Source organism: Artemia sp. Qi Xiang Cuo, chromosome 6 (assembly GCF_049724085.1).
Source record: "Artemia sp. Qi Xiang Cuo chromosome 6, ASM4972408v1, whole genome shotgun sequence".
Classification (NCBI taxonomy): domain Eukaryota; kingdom Metazoa; phylum Arthropoda; class Branchiopoda; order Anostraca; family Artemiidae; genus Artemia; species Artemia sp. Qi Xiang Cuo.
Genome location: NC_142799.1, coordinates 78,372,213 through 78,390,072, shown reverse-complemented (window position 1 = coordinate 78,390,072; position 17,860 = coordinate 78,372,213). Strand labels below are relative to the sequence as shown.

Below are 17,860 nucleotides of genomic sequence, written 5' to 3'. Positions count from 1 at the left end.
TTAGCGTATCAGAGAACTATTGCAGAGGATTCAAGTTCCTATCTACAGAAACGTCAACAATTTTTATTTATGCAAGACGAATGACCACGGTTAGGCGTTTATTTGTTTGTTTTTGTTTTTTCAAGGGTGATTGTATCGAACTAATGGTCCTAGAACATCGGAAGAGGGCTCATTCGGCGTAAATTAAAAGTTCTAATGCCCTTTTTAAGTAATAAAAAAATGCCCCCGTTAAGTGGTGTTTTCTTCCATTTTGTAGCACAAACCAACAACCTTGCCCCAAAGAGGGAGAAAAACTATTGAAAGAAAATTTTGAGATAGCCTGTTGATTTAAAATTATCGAAAAATTAAATGGTAAGCTTGCCATATTCTGATTGAGCAGTAGCGATGCTGAATGAGCGGTGGCGCATTGTTAAGCTTAGTCATTATAATATGAACGGTTATTATAGACTTCTGTTTTATAGCTTCCTTTAACCATATTCTTTCATTTGAGGATAGATAAAATAATCGGTTATCAGCTATTAGGAAGGAGGGCTGGCGGATCTTTGTCTAGGGGGGGGGGAAGAGTGCGCCTGAAGCTTCAAAAAGTTTCTTTTTTAAGACCAAATTTTTCAATTCTCCGCGAGCCTTTAGATGTATAAAGGAGGATATTAAGAGAAGAGTTAGGGGGATCCTCCCTTTTCTTCATTCATGGGGATATTTTTGCACTAAGCCTGTAATATGGTTGCAGTGGGGTGAGTAGGTCTCCTCGTATTACAGAAGTTTTTTTTTCTCTGAAACATGAAAGATTATATTCATATGCTTATCGGAACAAAAGAGACGTAAGGGAGGATCATGAGTGCCACCCAGAAATTTTCCACAGGGAGGAGGGGGGCATGCAGCTTTGGTTTTACCAAGATTTAAATGGGGATATTTCTCATTTAAATTTTTCACTTTTTCCATGCTTTCTGGGGGAGGGTCTTCATATAGATATATAGGGTTTTTAGAAAAGAAGGCTCCAAGTACATTTGGATATGAAATTGGGTGGTTTATACTTTGAAAATGTAGAAGATGGAAAGGATTGTTCTTGATAAATATTCTGGGAAGTGATGGCTTAGGAAATAAAGTTAACTGAAAGTAGCTAGGAATTTTTCTTAATTGTTATTTTGACATGTCGATTGACTGTTTTTATACTTGATATGCAAATCAATTTCTTGATTTGCAGGAATAAAAGGTTAACTATGTCCAGCTTTTGGAGTTTTACTCTTTTTGGCACCCATTTCAGGATATTTGAAATCTAAAAGGGGTATTCCCCACACCTAAAAAAGAAAAAAGTCGTCTGATTCAAGCAACTTCTCTGTGTTCCTTGAGAGCATAAATTTACTATCCTAGGTTTACAAAAATTTGCTATTGATATTTGTATTGTGTGATATTTGCAATATGTAAAATCTAAAGGATAAGAAAAGATGAAATAGAGAAGGGTCGAGTCTATATTGTGTGTTTTTTATACACCTCTCGATAAGTTGTTACTATTTTTCTGCTCAACGAGTTTAGGGTTAAAACGAATAAGATTAAAAATAATGTTTTCTAGCCTAAAGCCTCAAACCCCCTCCCACACTCAGCCAAGCGTTGAGTATGTGTATTTATGAAGCTTGTATGGCGTTGCTTCGAAATTTCCATGGGGCTTTATTGTTATATCCTTTGTGGAATGTTTCGTAAATATGTTGAGATTGCGAAAAATTATTGCGAAACTTTTGCCCTAGCAACAATGGAGTCCCACTTATATGTTGTAGTGCGCTCTATCAAATAAACTCTTATCAAGATTATTTAATTTTGTTTTCTAAGTTATTGTGCTGTTTTAAAGGAATCTTAGCCGTTTTCCATTCATCAGATTTTTGGCAAGGAATGTTGAAATGCAACGGATTGTGCAAGTGGAAGCACAGCTTTGATGCTGAACCGCAGGCACGCTTACAGGAATTTGTTTCAGGGGGGGGGGGCTAAACTAGAACTTAAAAATACTTGAATGATTTGGAAAATATAAAAACTATAGTAAAGGTTATGGAAACTTGAAATTTGGGGACATGACCCTAAAGTTCCTCGCTTTGTGTACGCATCTGTGAAGCAGGGTGGTATTGGGTGTAAACAAAATTAATATTCATTTTATGTTCAGTACGAAAAAAATTTGAACACCCAGTAAATAGAACAGTGGCTAAAAATCAGTATTTCTATATATCAGTCAAGACAATAGTTTAGGTTTGACAAATTTTGAATTTTTCTGTTTTGAGTTGGATGCTTCGAAAGGCGATAAATGACAATGCATGGCAACACTGACAAGGGAGACTAAGAAAATTTTAAAAACTATCGATAAATGTCTAGATCAACGGAGTATTCAGAGAGCTAAGAAACAAACTTAACCTTAGAATAAAAATTTCATCCTGAATCCTTTTATGACATTCATTTCCGTCCCATATTCAATTTTAGCTTAACTTAACCAAATCTATCCTTTCTAACCTTATCCAAATATATAGTCCATTCTATGCATTTCCCATGCATTTATTGATTCTTGATATTGTCACCGTTAATTCAATTTACGGGTATACCGGTTTTAACAAGGTTGACGCTAACACAGTCACAAAAGCCGTAAAATAAGAGAAAAAAGTATCATATTTGAGGGTCCGTAAAGATAAAGGGCTTAAAATTGAATTTGCGACGAAAATGAATGTCATACCTTGATTCGGGATAAAATTCTAATTCCAGAGTTAAGTTTTTTTCTTAGCTATCTGAATACTCCATTAATCTAGATATTTACCAAACTATCTTTGGTTTCTTGTCTGTTGTTAACAAATAATTGTGCTTACAAAAAAGTTTTCCCTGCACGACGTGAGGCGCTATGGCAAATGGCAATGGTGCTATATAAATGGCAAAAACATTTTTAATGCAAATTGATCGATCTTCTTACTGTTTCTTCGAGTAAGAAAAAGGAATATAAATTGTTTCGGAAAAAACTCCGATGCTTCTGAATGTCTTGTAAACGAATAAGACATAGGCAGATCGTTTAGCCAGTCGGTAGATGTGGATTAGTTTAAGAATGCATTCTACAAATTATGTTTGAAAAAAACAAGTGTCATCAGTCATCACGTCTTTTTAGTCACTATAGATGATTTCATCCTGTCTGCATAATCTGTAGGGCTTTGTCTGAACCGATGAAATTTCTGAGCAGTTTGCATGGAGGGAAAACAAAACTCTCAGCTGAAAAACGTTTTCTGTGTTTCTTTTAAGTTTCCTAAAGTAAAAAAAAATAAATATAAATGAAAAAGCGCTCTGAGGATGTTGTGAAATTTTCGTCCTAACAGCAAAGTAGGTTTGAGTTGTGAAAATATAAAATAAAAATAAGTTTTAATCCAATGAAAGTAAAAAGCAACATAAACGAAAGCTTCAAACAATGAAAAGTGCTTTACGGAAAGCAGTTGAGGATACAGCTGATTTGGCCCTATGGGTATTGCAAGTATTCTATTTACCGCCTCCTTTACAAAGCAATGAAGCTTAAAATTGGTTATTTAAAGCAAATGTGAATAAATCAGCCCTTTCATTCTCGAGGTATTGTAATAAAAAAAAGACCTTTTTAAATCCTCTTGCGGAAGAGCAGTAACGAATGCCCTGACGAGGATACGCTGGGTATAAAAGGTTACAGATAAATATCTGTAAAAATAAACATTTATTTATTTATTTATATTATTACTTGTATGTTTTTTTTGCTATGACTGTCAATTTAATTTCTGTTTGTTTTCGGTTTCATTTATTCTTTAATAGTAATTTCTGGTCGTTTTGAGATTGAAGTTTAACAGGTATTTGTATATGCTGATCTTAAGTTTAAAATGGCCTTTACTTTTCTTTGAAAAACTTCTTTTTCGGAAAGTTTTTTTTTTAATTAATACATTAAAGCGATTAGGGCTATGTATGAAAATAACATTGCTGCGGGCAAGGTAGGTAATGGGATTTGTAGCTGGTTTCGTATTGTATCAGGAGTTGAGTAGCGTTGCGTCCTATCTCCCTTTATATTGATTAATTAAAAAAAACTTTTTGCACAAAATAAGCTTTTTAAAAAAGTAAAAAACTCCATTAAATCAAATATGAACAAAAATAGAATCAAATAATCTACCAAGTATTCAACTACCAGTAATTGGTGTCAATAAACAAACTACACCCAAAACAAACAGAAATTAAAATGAATAAGAGGGTCAAACTCAAAACAAACAGAAAATAATACGAGCAGGGCTCTACACCCCTATGCTAAAAGCCAGAATATAGTTTGTAATTCATTAAAAAAAATTCAAATGAATTTACTGAAAAAAACGTAAATTGTCAGTGTAATATACATATGCTGATATTAATTCCTTAAATCGAAATTAATTTTTGATTTCTCAAAGTTATAAAAATGAAAACATTTAATAGAATGTTTTCAGTAAAGTAGAAATTATATGAGCCACTTCCGAAGTTTATATGACTATGCTTTCTATAAAAACCTTATATGCCCCCAGGGCATAACTTACAACCCTTGCCCTGAGGTTGGGGGGGGGGAATTTATTATACTCAAAGACATACTTTCCAGACCTTTCAAATATGTTGAACAAAATGGCTATCCCAAATTTTGATTGGAAGTGTTTGGGGAAATGATAGGCTTGGGGGGCATTTGCCCTCTGATCACTTTCGACTAATAAGAAGGGCACTAGTCCTCTCAATTTCCAATTGAATGAGCCCATTTTGAAGCTTCTACGACAAAACTTTCTATAAAAACCTTATATAGCCCAAGGGCATAACTTACGACCCTTGTCCTGAGGGCTATGGGGGGAAGGGTATCATCCGTAAAGACATAATTTCTAGACCTTTCAACTACGTTGAACGAAATGACCGTATCAAAATGTTGATCGGAAATGTTTGGGGAAATGATGGGCATCGGTGGGGGTGATTTTCCCTCCGATTGCTTTCGACTATTAAAAAGGGTTTTTTGAAGTTTTTACGACAACGCTTTCCACAAAAACCTTATATGCTCCCGGGGCATAAATTACAACCTTAGCCCTGAAGGCTGCGCGGGGGGGGGGGTGTGTGTGTGTCATACTCAAAGACATAATTTCCAGGACCTTCAACTATGTTCAACAAAATGGCTATATCAAAATGTTGATTGGAAGTGTTTGGGGAAATGATTTGCGTGGGGGGGGGGGCATTCGCCCTCCGATCGCTTTTGACTATTAACAAGGCCACTAGCCCTCTCAATTCACAATTGAATGAGCCCTTTTTGAAGTTTCTACGACAACACTTTCTATAAAAACCTCATATGCCCCCCAGTGCATAGCTTAGAACCTTTGCCTTGGGGGGCTGTGGGGGGGGGGGGGTTGTAATCTTCAAAGACCTAATTTCCAGAACTTTAAACTACGTTGAAAAAAATTGCTATCTCAAAATTTTGATTGGATGTATTTGGGGAAATGGTGGGCGTGAGAGGGGGCTAGTTGCCCTTCAATCACTTTTGACTGTTATAAAGGGCACCAGCCCTTTCAATTTCCAATCGAATAAGCCCTTTTTGAAGTTTCTTCAACAACGCTTCCTATAAAAAACCTTATATGCCCCCAGGGCATAATTTACAACCCATACCCTGAGGTCTGTGGGGGGTTGTCATCCTCAAAGACCTAATTTTCAGAACTTTCAACTATGTTGAAAAAATGGATATCTAAAAATTTTGATTGAACGTGTTTGCGGAAAAGGTGGGCGTAAGAGGGGGGTTAGTTGCCCTCCAATCACTTTCTACTATTACAAAGGCACTAGCCCTTTCAATTTCCAATCGAATGATTCCTTTTTGAAGTTTCTACGGCAACCCTTTCTATAAAAACCTTATAAGCCCCCAGGGCATAACTTACAACCCTTGCCCTGAGGACTGTTGGGGGTTTTCAACCTCAAAGAAATAATTTCCAGAACTGTCAACTACATTGAAAAAAATGGGTATCTCAAAATTTTGATTGGAGGTGTTTGGGGAAATGGTGGGTGTGAGAGGGGGTTAGTTTCCCTCCCATCACTTTTGACTTATAAAAAGGGCACTAGCCCTCTCAATTTCCGATTGAGTGAGCCCTTTTTGGAGTTTCTATGACAACAAAATCTATAGAAATTTATATGGCCCTAGGGCATAACTTACAACCCTTGCCCTGAGGTGTTTCGGGGGTATGTCATCCTCAAAGACATGATTTCCAGGACTTTCAACTACGTTGAACGAAATGGCTATATCAAAATTTTGATTGGATGTCTTTGGGAAAATGGTGAGCGATAGAGGGAGGTTAGTTGCCCTCCAATCACTCGACTATTAAAAAGGGCACTAGCCCTTTCAACTTCCAATCGAATGAGTCCTTTTTGAAGTTTCTACGATACTGGTAAAACTTTCTGTAAAAACCTTATTTGCCCCCAGGGCATAACTTACAACCCTTTCTCTGAGGGTTGTGTTTGGGGGGGAGGTGTCGTCCTTAAAGACCTAATTTCCAAAACTTTCAACTACGGTGAACAAAGTGGGTATCTAAAAATCTTGATGTGTTTGGGAAAAAGGTGGGCGTAAGGGGGGGGGGGGCTAGTTGCCCTCCAATCACTTTTGACTATTAAAAAGGGCACTAGCCCTTTGAATTTTCAATTGAATTAGCCCTTTTTCAAGTTTATATGACAAAGCTTTCAATAAAAACCTTATATGCCCCCATGGCATAACTTATAACCTTTGCCCTGAAGACTGTGGGGGGTATGTCTTGCCCAGAAGTTTCATCTGCGTTGAACAAAATGGCTATCTCAAAATTTTGATTGGATGTGTTTGGGGAAATGGTGGGCGTGGAAGAGGTGTTAGTTCCTTCCAATCACTTTCGACTATTAAAAAGGGCACTAGCCATTTTAATTACCAATCGAATGAACCCTTTTTGAAGTTTCTACGACAACGCTGTCTATAAAAAACCTTATGTGCCCCCAGGGCATAACTTACAGACATTGCCCTGAGGGCTGTGGGGTGTGTCCTCCTCAAAAACATTTCTATGTAGAAATCAACTACGTTGAACAAAATGGCTATCTTAAAATTTTGATTGGATGTATTTGGGGAAATGGTGGGCATGGAAGGGGTTAGTTGCCTTCCAATCACTTTCGACTATTGAAAAGGGCATTAGCCATTTCAATTTCTAATCGAATGAGCCCGCCTTACGACAACCTCTTCTATAAAAACCTTAAATGCCCCCAGGACATAACTTACAACCCTTCACCTGAAGGCTGTGGGGGAGTGTCCTCAAAAATATAATTTCTATCTAGAAATAAACTACGCTGAAAAAAATGGCTATCTCAAAATTTTGATTGGATGTGTTTGGGGAAATGGTGGGCGTGAAAGGGGTGTAAGTTGTCTTCCAATAACTTTCGACTATTGAAAAGGGTACAAGCCATTCCATTTTCTAATTGAATGAGCCCTTTTCGAAGTTTCTACGACAACTCCTTTGATACGAAGTGCCGTGGTCTAGAAAAAAACAAAACAACAATACATTGTGCCAACATCGTTCTTTACTTAGGCAGTTACCTATGATTATTTTGATGGACTTTGTCCTAAGGAGCGCAGCAAAGGCTATGAGAGAGCATGGAATTAAATGGGAAAGTAAAACTTTCCTAGACTTAGATTTTGCTTGTGTTTTGAACTTCCTGCATGAAAACGTTTTCAAAATGAATGAATTTTTTGAAGATTTTGAGAGTTCAGGGTGCAAGAACAGGTTTGAAAAAAGTCGTCTATAGGCGTTAGTTTTACGGAACAAATGGTCTATTGTTTGTGCAGGGGTAACTCCAACTTTGTAAAAAGCGAACTGCGGCCCATAGTAACTGAAAGTTTAAAAAGGCGTTTTGAAAAAATAAACTGTCTCGTAAGAAACATTTCAAAATCAGTTCAAAATCATTCTGAACTGATTCAAGGATGATAACATTTATTTCGCTTAATCTTACTAGTAAAAGCCTTTTTAGAAAATAAATCAGAATTTAGGAAAAGAGTCTGAAATCCCTCAGAAATGGCATCGAATTGAAATGAAAAGTGTACGATTAGAGTGACCATGGTCGAAAATCCCGTAAAATAGAATTAAAATCCACGACCTTGAACAACAAGGCGAATTACTATTTTGCATGGAAGCACTTATGACTCCTCTGTTTTTTTTTTCACTTTGGAGATCAAATCAAACCAGTGGTTGTAGAATACTGGGAGAGGGCTTACTAGAAAGGAAATTGCTATATTTAGTGCCCTTTTTAGTAGCAAAAGAGATTGTGCCACAGTGGAGTTGCGTTTTTTGCCAGTTTGTGCCAAAACACCAGTTTTTGCTCAAAGAAGATCGAATTGCCGGAGAACGGAAATTTTAAGATATCCAAGTTATGATGTTATTAGACTCCAGGATAAAAATTTGAGAGAAACTTTCCAGGAACAGTGGAATACTAAATTTGAGAGTTTAAAATTTGATAATGTGGAAGATGGTTGGAATAATTTTAGAAAAATAATTTGTGAAGTTGCTGAAGGTGTCTTAGGGAAGAAAGCTAGAACTGCAGCTAAGAATATTAGTGAAAAAGCTTTATGTTTAATAGAAAGGAGAAAGGACTTGTACAAGAATTATCTGAGTGATAGATCGTATGAAAACAAAAGAAATGTAAAGAAAGTGGAAAAAGCATTGAAATATGAACTAAGGAGGTGTGAAGTGGAGGCCATGGATAAAATTGCCGAGGATCTGGAAGATGCAGCTAGACGGCATAATAGTATTGTACTAGTAGTATAGTACGGCATAAAAATATTGTACTGGCACGTTAACAAATTGAGGAGTATTAGTCAATCCGGACTTGTCCCAGTTAAAGATAGGAATGGGGTGGCAATTAGCGACAAGGAAAAAGCTATAGCGAGATGGGCCGAACATTTTGAGAATTTGCTTAACCAAGATAGAGCTGCAGGAAAAAATAGAGAGGAAAGTGAAAAAGTTTATGATCCTTTGGATGTGACGGAAGATTTGTGTCATGGGGAAGACTTAGCGACAGTACTAAAAGGATTAAAAAATAATCAGTATCCAGATGATGATAGTGTGGTAAATGACTTTTTTAAATATGGTGGATTTGAGGTTAGAAATAAGTTACTGACGATTATGAATATGATTTTTGAAAGAGGGGAAGTACCTAACGATTTTTGGAAAACCTTAATTAAGCCACTTTATAAGAAAGGTGATAAAAGTGTGTGGTAATTATCGAGGGAATAATCTGGTCACTGTAGATAATAAATTACTTAGTAATATGATACTTTTTAGACTGAGAGATGCTGTAGATAAAGTTTTAAGAGAAGAACAGTGCAGTTTTAGAAAAGTTAGAGGATGTGTCGACAAAATTTTAACTCTTAGCCTAACAATTGAGAAGTGCCTGAGTTTTCAAACACCTTTGGTCCTCAGTTTTATAGATTATGAGCAAGCGTTCGATGTTGATAGAGGAGCTTTAATAAAGGTTTTATTCTTGTATGGTATACCAGACAAATACATTAAAGTGATTAGTTCTATGTACGAGAATAACACTGCTGCGGTTAAGGTAGGAAATGAGGTTAGCAGCTGGTTTTGTATTAAATCAGGAGTTAAGCAGGGTTGTGTTTTATCCCGCTTTATATGGATTATTTTGATGGACTTTGTTTTAAGAAGCACAGGAAAGGCAATGGAACACAGCGAAATCAAACGGAGAAGAAAAAGTTCCTGGACTTTGACTATGCTGATAATTTAACCATCCTAGATGAAAGTGTGAGCAAAATGAATGAAGTTTTAGACGTTTTTCGAGTTCAGGGTGCTAGAATAGTTTGGAAAATTAATTTTAAGAAGACTAAGTCACTAAGGATAGGAACAAATGAAGAAGAAAAGGTGACGTTAGGTAATGAAAAGATTGATCATGGGGGTAGCTTCATTTACCTTGATAGTATTATTAGTAAAGAAGGCGGGAGCAGCGAAGATGTTAAAAATAGAATAGCCAAGGCTCAGGGTGTTTTTCCACAGTTAAAAAAAGTTTGAAAGAATACGAAGATAAGTCTGCAAACCAAGTTTAGATTATTAGAAGCTACAGTGATGACAGTTGTCAAATATGGCTCTGAAGCATGGGCACTCAGCAAACTAGATTAAGCTTCTCGAAGAACTTGCCAGAAAAGGCTCTTAAAGATTGTTCTTGGGACCCAGCTAACTGACTGCATGTCAAACAATAGGCTATACAGAAAAAGTGGTTCAATGCCGCTTTCCATGTCTATAATGAAAGAAAGGTTGAGGCGGCTAGGGCACGTTGTGCGGATGAAGGATGACAGATTGCCGAAGATTGTTCTTTTCGGCCAACCATCTAGGGCTTAATGAAAAGCAGGTCGTCCCCGTCTGGGGTGGGAGGACATCATAAAAAAAAATTAAAGGAAATGGGAACATCGGGGGCGGGTCTAAAAAGTAAGGATTTGAATAGAGCGGGATGGAGGAGGAGCGTGCGTAGCTGTGTTATACTCAGGCGGCTTGGTGCTGCGGTGAGTTGTTAGTAGTAGTAGTAGTAGTAGTAAAGAGCGAGGCGTTGAGGAGGGGACAGCCCCTTTCATATACGGAATAATTTCTGTTCGTTTTAAGTTTTAAGTCGCTCCTTACTTTCACTTTAAAAAACTTGTTTTTTTTTATTTAATTTCTGATCGTTTTTTAGTTAATGCAGCTTTTATTTTGGCTCACCGTCATTGAATAAGTAAACAAAATTTGCATAAAAATTTTACTTTTCTTTTGCTAAATGGTTGTCTCTAAATTTGGTTCTGACGTAATTTACAAATTAACTTACGTAACGAACTTCTATATTCGTATATTTTTCTTCTGGCAAAAAATACAAAGTTGCAGATTTTTGCAGATATCAGCTTGAAACCTATGTAATATGGTTTTCTGATACGGTGAATCTGACGGTGTGATTTTCATTAAAATTCTTTCACTTGTAGGGGATGTTTCCCCCCTCTTTAGTAGTAAGAGAGGTGCTGATCCTGGTAGTGAGTGCGTAATATCCCTTACCACGGGTCAGTCACCTATTACAATGAACGATACATGCCCTAGCAAACTGGTTTTTTGAGGCAACAACCATTTTTTGGAGGACAAATAGAATGAGAGCTGGTGGTCAGACTAACTACTTGAGTAATAGTTTGATTTAGACACAAGGAGTAATTTTCATTGTCGTTCATATTAGTAATAGAATTGAATTCAGAGAGAGAATAGTTTATTTGAGAGGAAATTAGTGGAGAAAAAAAATGAGTGGTGCATTTACATTATTGGAGATTAATGATGGAACCGACAGCAGCAGCAGCAACGATATACGAGTACCCAATGTAGCTGTGAAAATAACCGCTTGATGTACACTCTGTCTTGAATGGGACACAATGTATGCCAGATACATGATATCATTAAGCAAGTTTAAGCAGGAGGAGCAACTATGTTTCGCTGGAAAAGTGAATATTCTCCATATAAATAAACTTCGGTCAGCATTAGATGTCCTATCGAAATATATTGATGAGAACAAAATGCATCAGTGAATATTATTATTGTAATTAGGAATTCCCATGTTATTTGCTTGCGTGTCTAGGAATTCCCATGTTATTTGCTTGCGTGTATAGGAATACCCGTGTTATTTGCTTGCGTGTATAGGAATTCCCTTGTTATTTGCTTGCTTGTATAGGAATTCCCATGTTATTTGCTTGCGTGTATAGGAATTCCCATGTTATTTGCTTCCATGTATAGGAATTCCCACGTCATTTGCTTGCGTGTATAGGAATTCCCATGTTATTTGCTTGCATGTATAGGAATTCCCACGTTATTTGCTTGCGCGTATAGGAATTCCCATGCTATTTGCTTGCTTGTATAAGAATTACGATGGTATTTGATTGCATGTCGATTAATTCCCTTGTTATGTTCTTGCATGTATAGGAATTCCCATGTTATTTGCTTGCATGTATAGGAATTCCTATGTTATTTGCTTGCGTGTATAGGAATTCCCATGTTATTTGCTTGGTTTTTCTTTACTTGGTGCCCGTTAAAAATGAAATTTTTGTGTTAAATTAGTAGTTCTTATTTCTTTTAAAAGACCTTTACGGGGTTTGAGAGACTCTGTTGCCTGATTCCGTATGTATTTTCTTTACTTGGTGTACATTAAAAACGAAATTTTTGTGTTAAATAAGTAGTTCTTGTATCTTTTAAAAGAGCTTTACGGGGTTTAAGAGACTCGGTTGCATTGTATTTTCCATAATTTTCTTACAAGAAACTAGAGTTTACGACCAAAAACCCTTATTAGCTCATATTTTATAGAAATGGTTTTATTTTTCGATCTGAAAATAGACTAAAGTTTCAGATTTGAACCAGAGAATTGTATTTTCCACAATTTTCTTACATCTTTGGAAATCATTAACGATAACAAACATGTTTTCGACCAGATAGGTTTTTGAAAGCACATTCAGCATGGCGTGCGCTATTTTTTTATCATGAACCCTTTAGAGACCAATTTGATCAACTTGGAGAAAGCTCAAATAGAATCGTTACTGATATTGATATTAGTGCGTAAACATTTTGATATTAGTGCGTAAACATTGAAGACATTTTTTCATCTTAATTGGCTTTAGAAATATCATGCAAAATAAAACTAACCAAACAGTCGTTGCTTTATCGAATTTTGAGCAAACAAAATGATTGTAACACCTATTGGCTCGTTTGTATGCAATTTCAAGCCAGTGAGAAAAACGAAGTTTTTCAGTAAGGACACTCGATATCCTAAAAGTGTTTGATTCAAACTTTTACCTTGAGAATCAATGTTGTTAGCAGAATTTCAAAAGGATCGTTTATGAGTCTATCTGATGAAATAATTTAGGTCGTATGATAATATTTTTTTTTTTTAATGCAATAGTTTTTCAGTAACTTTTATCCTGCGTGTTTTTTTTTCTTCTTTACTTAGTGATCATTCAAAAACTGAGGATTTCAGTTAAATAAATAATTCTTGTACCTTTTTAAAATAGCTTTACGAGGTTCGAGAGACTCTGTTGTTTTATTCTGTGTGATTTTTTCTTTACTTGGTGATCATTCAAAAAGCGAGGATTTCTGTTAAATAAATAATTCTTCTACCTTTTAAAATAGTTTTACAGGGTTTGAGAGACTCTGTTGTTTTATTCTGTGTGATTTTTTCTTTACTCGGTGGCCATTTAAAAAGCGAGGATTTCTGTTAAATAAATAATTCTTGTACTTTTTAAAATAGCTTTAAGGGGCTTGAGAGACTATATTTTCCTATACAATGTGAATTTTTCTTTACTTGATGGACATTCAAAAAGCGAGGATTTTTGTTAAATAAATAACACTTATACATATTAAAATAGCTTTACGGGGTTTGAGAGACTCTGTTGGTTTATTCTTTGTGATTTTTTATTTACTTGGTGATCTTTCAAAAAGCGAGGGTTTCTGTTAAATAAATAATTCTTATACCTTTTAAAATAGCTTTACGGGGTTTGAGAGACTCTGTTTTTTTATTCTGTGTGATTTTTTCTTTACTTGGTGATCATTCAAAAAGCGAGGATTTCTGGTAAATAAATAATTCTTTTACCTTTTAAAATAGGTTTGCGGGGTTTGAGAGACTCTGTTGTCCCCAGCGATCTGAAATTCAATTATAAAAAAGTCTCTTCACCTCTTTAATACACAATACCGAGATTTCATTCAACTTTCATGTAAGAAAATTATGGAAAGTACAATTCTCTACTTCAAATGTGAAACTGAAGTCCGGTTTTGGATACTCATAATGATTAGGACTGATGGCTCTAATTCAATATTTTTTTTCGTAAAAACCTACTATTTTTTTCTTTTTAAATTTCGAAATTATTCAACTTTATTTTTTTTATTTTTTGATTTTTTATTGTACGTATCTTAAAATAAAAAAATATTCTTAAGGCTCTAACAATCGTACTCTATGATTTCTCAGAGACACGATGCAGCTTTCCCATTGGTACTCCTTTGCCGGCTATCGACACTACCTAGTTTATTGCATGTATTAAATCAGTATTTTTTACGCAGTGGAACGATAAACACATAAGTCTTATCTTAAAAAAAGTTAGGATGGAGCATTTTAATAAAGTGTGTTCACATGAGAATGTTATTGTAGCATTGAATGCCAACAAGGAGAAGTATTTAAACTATGAAACAAGTACAAGTGGTAGCACTATTGGAAATGTATGCATGTCTGGTCATGACAGTAAGGAATTAAATTTCTTTGGAATACCGAAAAGATTCTGTTGTACAAATGGTGGATATGCGAGATTGAGATCTCCGGAGATGATTGCACTCAAAGAGAATGCCAACATAAAGATAATCGTTGATGATAGAGGACAACTCCTTGCTACTGTTGCAGGTAACACATTACCAACTGATACATCCAATCTTCATCTTTTAGGTATTAGCATTCAACGGAAGCTCAATATTAGCATTTCAACGGAATTTGCATGCATCTATTGTCAGACACATGGGATAACATTGACAAAATCTAGGTATCAGAATGAATAAATTCTTTATCAACATCCATTGTTGGATATATCACTATGTCATTATGAAAAAATTGTAAGTAAGTAAGTAAGTAACAAACTCTTTCTTGAATTCACCTCTTGGATACACAATACAGAAATTTAATTCAGGAAATTATGAAAAAAAGAGAACAAATTCTTTATTAACATTCATTATCGATTGAAGTCGTTTCCTAGACAGACAATACAGCAATTTCACTAAATCTAAGTATAAGAGTGATTAAATTCTATATCAACATCCATTTCTCGGATACATAGGAAAAAGTTAACATAATCAAAGTGTTAGAGTGAATAAATTTTATTTAGCAACATCTTTTGTCAGATACATCGGATAAAATTGACAGAATCTAAGTGTCAGAGTGAATAATTTTTTTTTTATCAACATCCTTTGTTTGATACATCAAATAAAATTGACAAAATCTAAATTTCAGAATGAATAAATGATTTAACAACATCCTTTATCGGATATGTCGGATAAAATTGACAAAATCTAAGTATCAGAGTGTCTAAATTATATATCAGCATCCTTTTCTCGGATACATAGGATAAAATATCTGATAAAATTGAAAGAATCTAAATATCAGATTGATTAACTTCTATATCAACATCCTTTTCTCAGATACATGGGAATAAAATTGACAATATCTAAGTATTAGATTGATTAAATTCTATATCAGCATCCCTTTCTCGGATACATCGGATAAAATTGACAAAATCTAAGCATCAGAGTGAATAAATTCATTAAAAACATCCTTTGGTGGATATGTCGGATAAAATTGATAAAATCTAAGTATCAGAGAGATTAAATTCTGTATCAACATATCTTTCTCGGATACATAGGATAAACTTGACAAAATCTAAGTATCATAGTGAATAAATGCTTTATCAACATCCTTTAAATGAATAATCTAAGTACCAGAGTGAATAAATGCATTATCAACACCCTTTGTCGGACTATGTCGGATAAAGTTGACAAAATCTAAGTATCGGAGTGATTAAATTCTATATCAACATCCTTTTCTCGGATACAAAAGATAAAGTTGACAATATCTAAGTGTCAGAGTGAATAATTTTTTTTTTATCATATGAACAAAAAAAATTGTAAGTAAAAAGTAAAAAACTCTTTCTTGAATTTGCCCCAGGGGTCTAGTGAGAGAGACATGCAAAAAGCTAGGTTCATTTATTTTTTACTAAAGCAATAGCTACCATCTATTTCAATTAAGGTATAGATGGCAGCAAAACTAATTTTTCATTCATCCGGGCACCTGCAGCCAACTTACAATACCACCTTTTTTTCAAATATCTGCATTTACGTTAGGTTCATTTAGGGACTATGTCGGATAAAATTGACAAAATCTAAGTATCAGAGTGATTAAATTCTATATCAACATCCTTTTCTCGGATACAAAAGATAAAGTTGACAATATCTAAGTGTCAGAGTGAATAATTTTTTTTTATCATATGAAAAAAAAATTGTAAGTTAAAGGAAAAAACTCTTTATTGTCAATTTTATTCCCATGTATCTGAGAAAAGGATGTTGATATAGAAGTTAATCAATCTGATACTTAGATTTTGTCCATTTTATCCGATATTTTATCCTATGTATCCGAGAAAAGGATACTGATATAGAATTTAGTCACTCTGATACTTAGATTTTGTCAATTTTATCCGACATATCTGATAAAGGATGTTGTTAAAGCATTTATTCATTCTGAAATTTAGATTTGGTCAATTTTATTTGATGTATCCAACAAAGGATGTTGATAAAAAAAAATTTATTCACTCTGACACTTAGATTCTGTCAATTTTATCCGATGTATCTGACAAAAGATGTTGCTAAATAAAATTTATTCACTCTAACACTTAGATTTTGTTAACCTTTTTCCTATGTATCCGAGAAATGGATGTTGATATAGAATTTAATCACTCTTATACTTAGATTTAGTGAAATTGCTGTATTGTCTGTCTAGGAAACGACTTCAATCGATAATGAATGTTAATAAAGAATTTGTTCTCTTTTTTTCATAATTTCCTGAATTAAATTTCTGTATTGTGTATCCAAGAGGTGAATTCAAGAAAGAGTTTGTTACTTACTTACTTACTTACAATTTTTTCATAATGACATAGTGATATATCCAACAATGGATGTTGATAAAGAATTTATTCATTCTGATAACTAGATTTTGTCAATGTTATCCAATGTGTCTGACAATAGATGCAGGCAAACTCCTTTTCTTACATCTCCGATGTTTTAATAGACATTCTAAACGTTTGATATGCTAGATAACTCTAAAAATAATGAACAAATAGCAATGTAATGCATAATATATTTTTAATGAAATAATGCTATGTAGAATATTAATACAAAAATATATTATGATACATTATTAATATCAATGATCAACTATGGAAATTTTTAATCTGTTCCATAAAATAGTTCAACTTGTTCCCCATGTGTCTGACAATAGATGCATGCAAATTCCTTTTCTTACATCTCCGATGTTTTAATAGACATTCTAAACGTTTGATATGCTAGCTTACTCTAAAAATAATGGACACACAACAATGTAATGCATAATATATTTTTAATTAAATAATGTTATGTAGAATATTAATAAAAAAATACATTATGATAAATTATTAATATCAATGAACAACTTTGGACATTTTGAATCTGTTCTATAAAATGGTTCACATCGTTTTTTCTTGATGCTGTACCTATGGTCTTCTCTTAGTTTGTAATCAGTAGAATAATCATTATTCCATTTTGAGTCATAGACAATTTTTACTGGTGTGTCATCAACAGGCTTAATATGCTTTTCATCTTTGGTATTATTTGGTTCATTGACCGTTTGATCAATGGCAGTAACGTTTGCTGGTGCTCTGTTTTTCATCGATTCATCTTTATAATCCATAGTGATATTTTCTGCCAATGCCCTTTTTATTTTTCTGGCAATTTCACTGTCTATTATCACATTATTTTTACACAGGCAACAGTTTCGGCATGTAGACAAGATATGGTTTACGATATTAGTAGAAGAGTAGGTCTTTCTTTTATTGAGCTTCCGTTGAATGCTAATACCTAAAAGATGACGATTGGATGTATCAGTAGGTAATGTGTTACCTGCAACAGTAGCAAGAAGTTGTCCTCTATCATCAACGATTATCTTTATGTTGGCATTCGCTTTGAGTGCAATCATCTCCGGAGATCTCAATCTCGCATATCCACCATTTGTACAACGGTATCTTTTCGGTATTCCAAAGAAATTTAATTCCTTACTGTCATGACAATAC

General features: G+C 34.5%; 1 protein-coding gene across 1 annotated transcript in view; it reads left to right on the top strand.

Moving 5' to 3' along the window:
• The window catches only part of LOC148951625 (uncharacterized), a 129,195-nt gene that overhangs the window by 31,182 nt on the left and 80,153 nt on the right, over nucleotides 1-17,860 (top strand). The gene's annotated exons all lie outside the window — the stretch shown is intronic.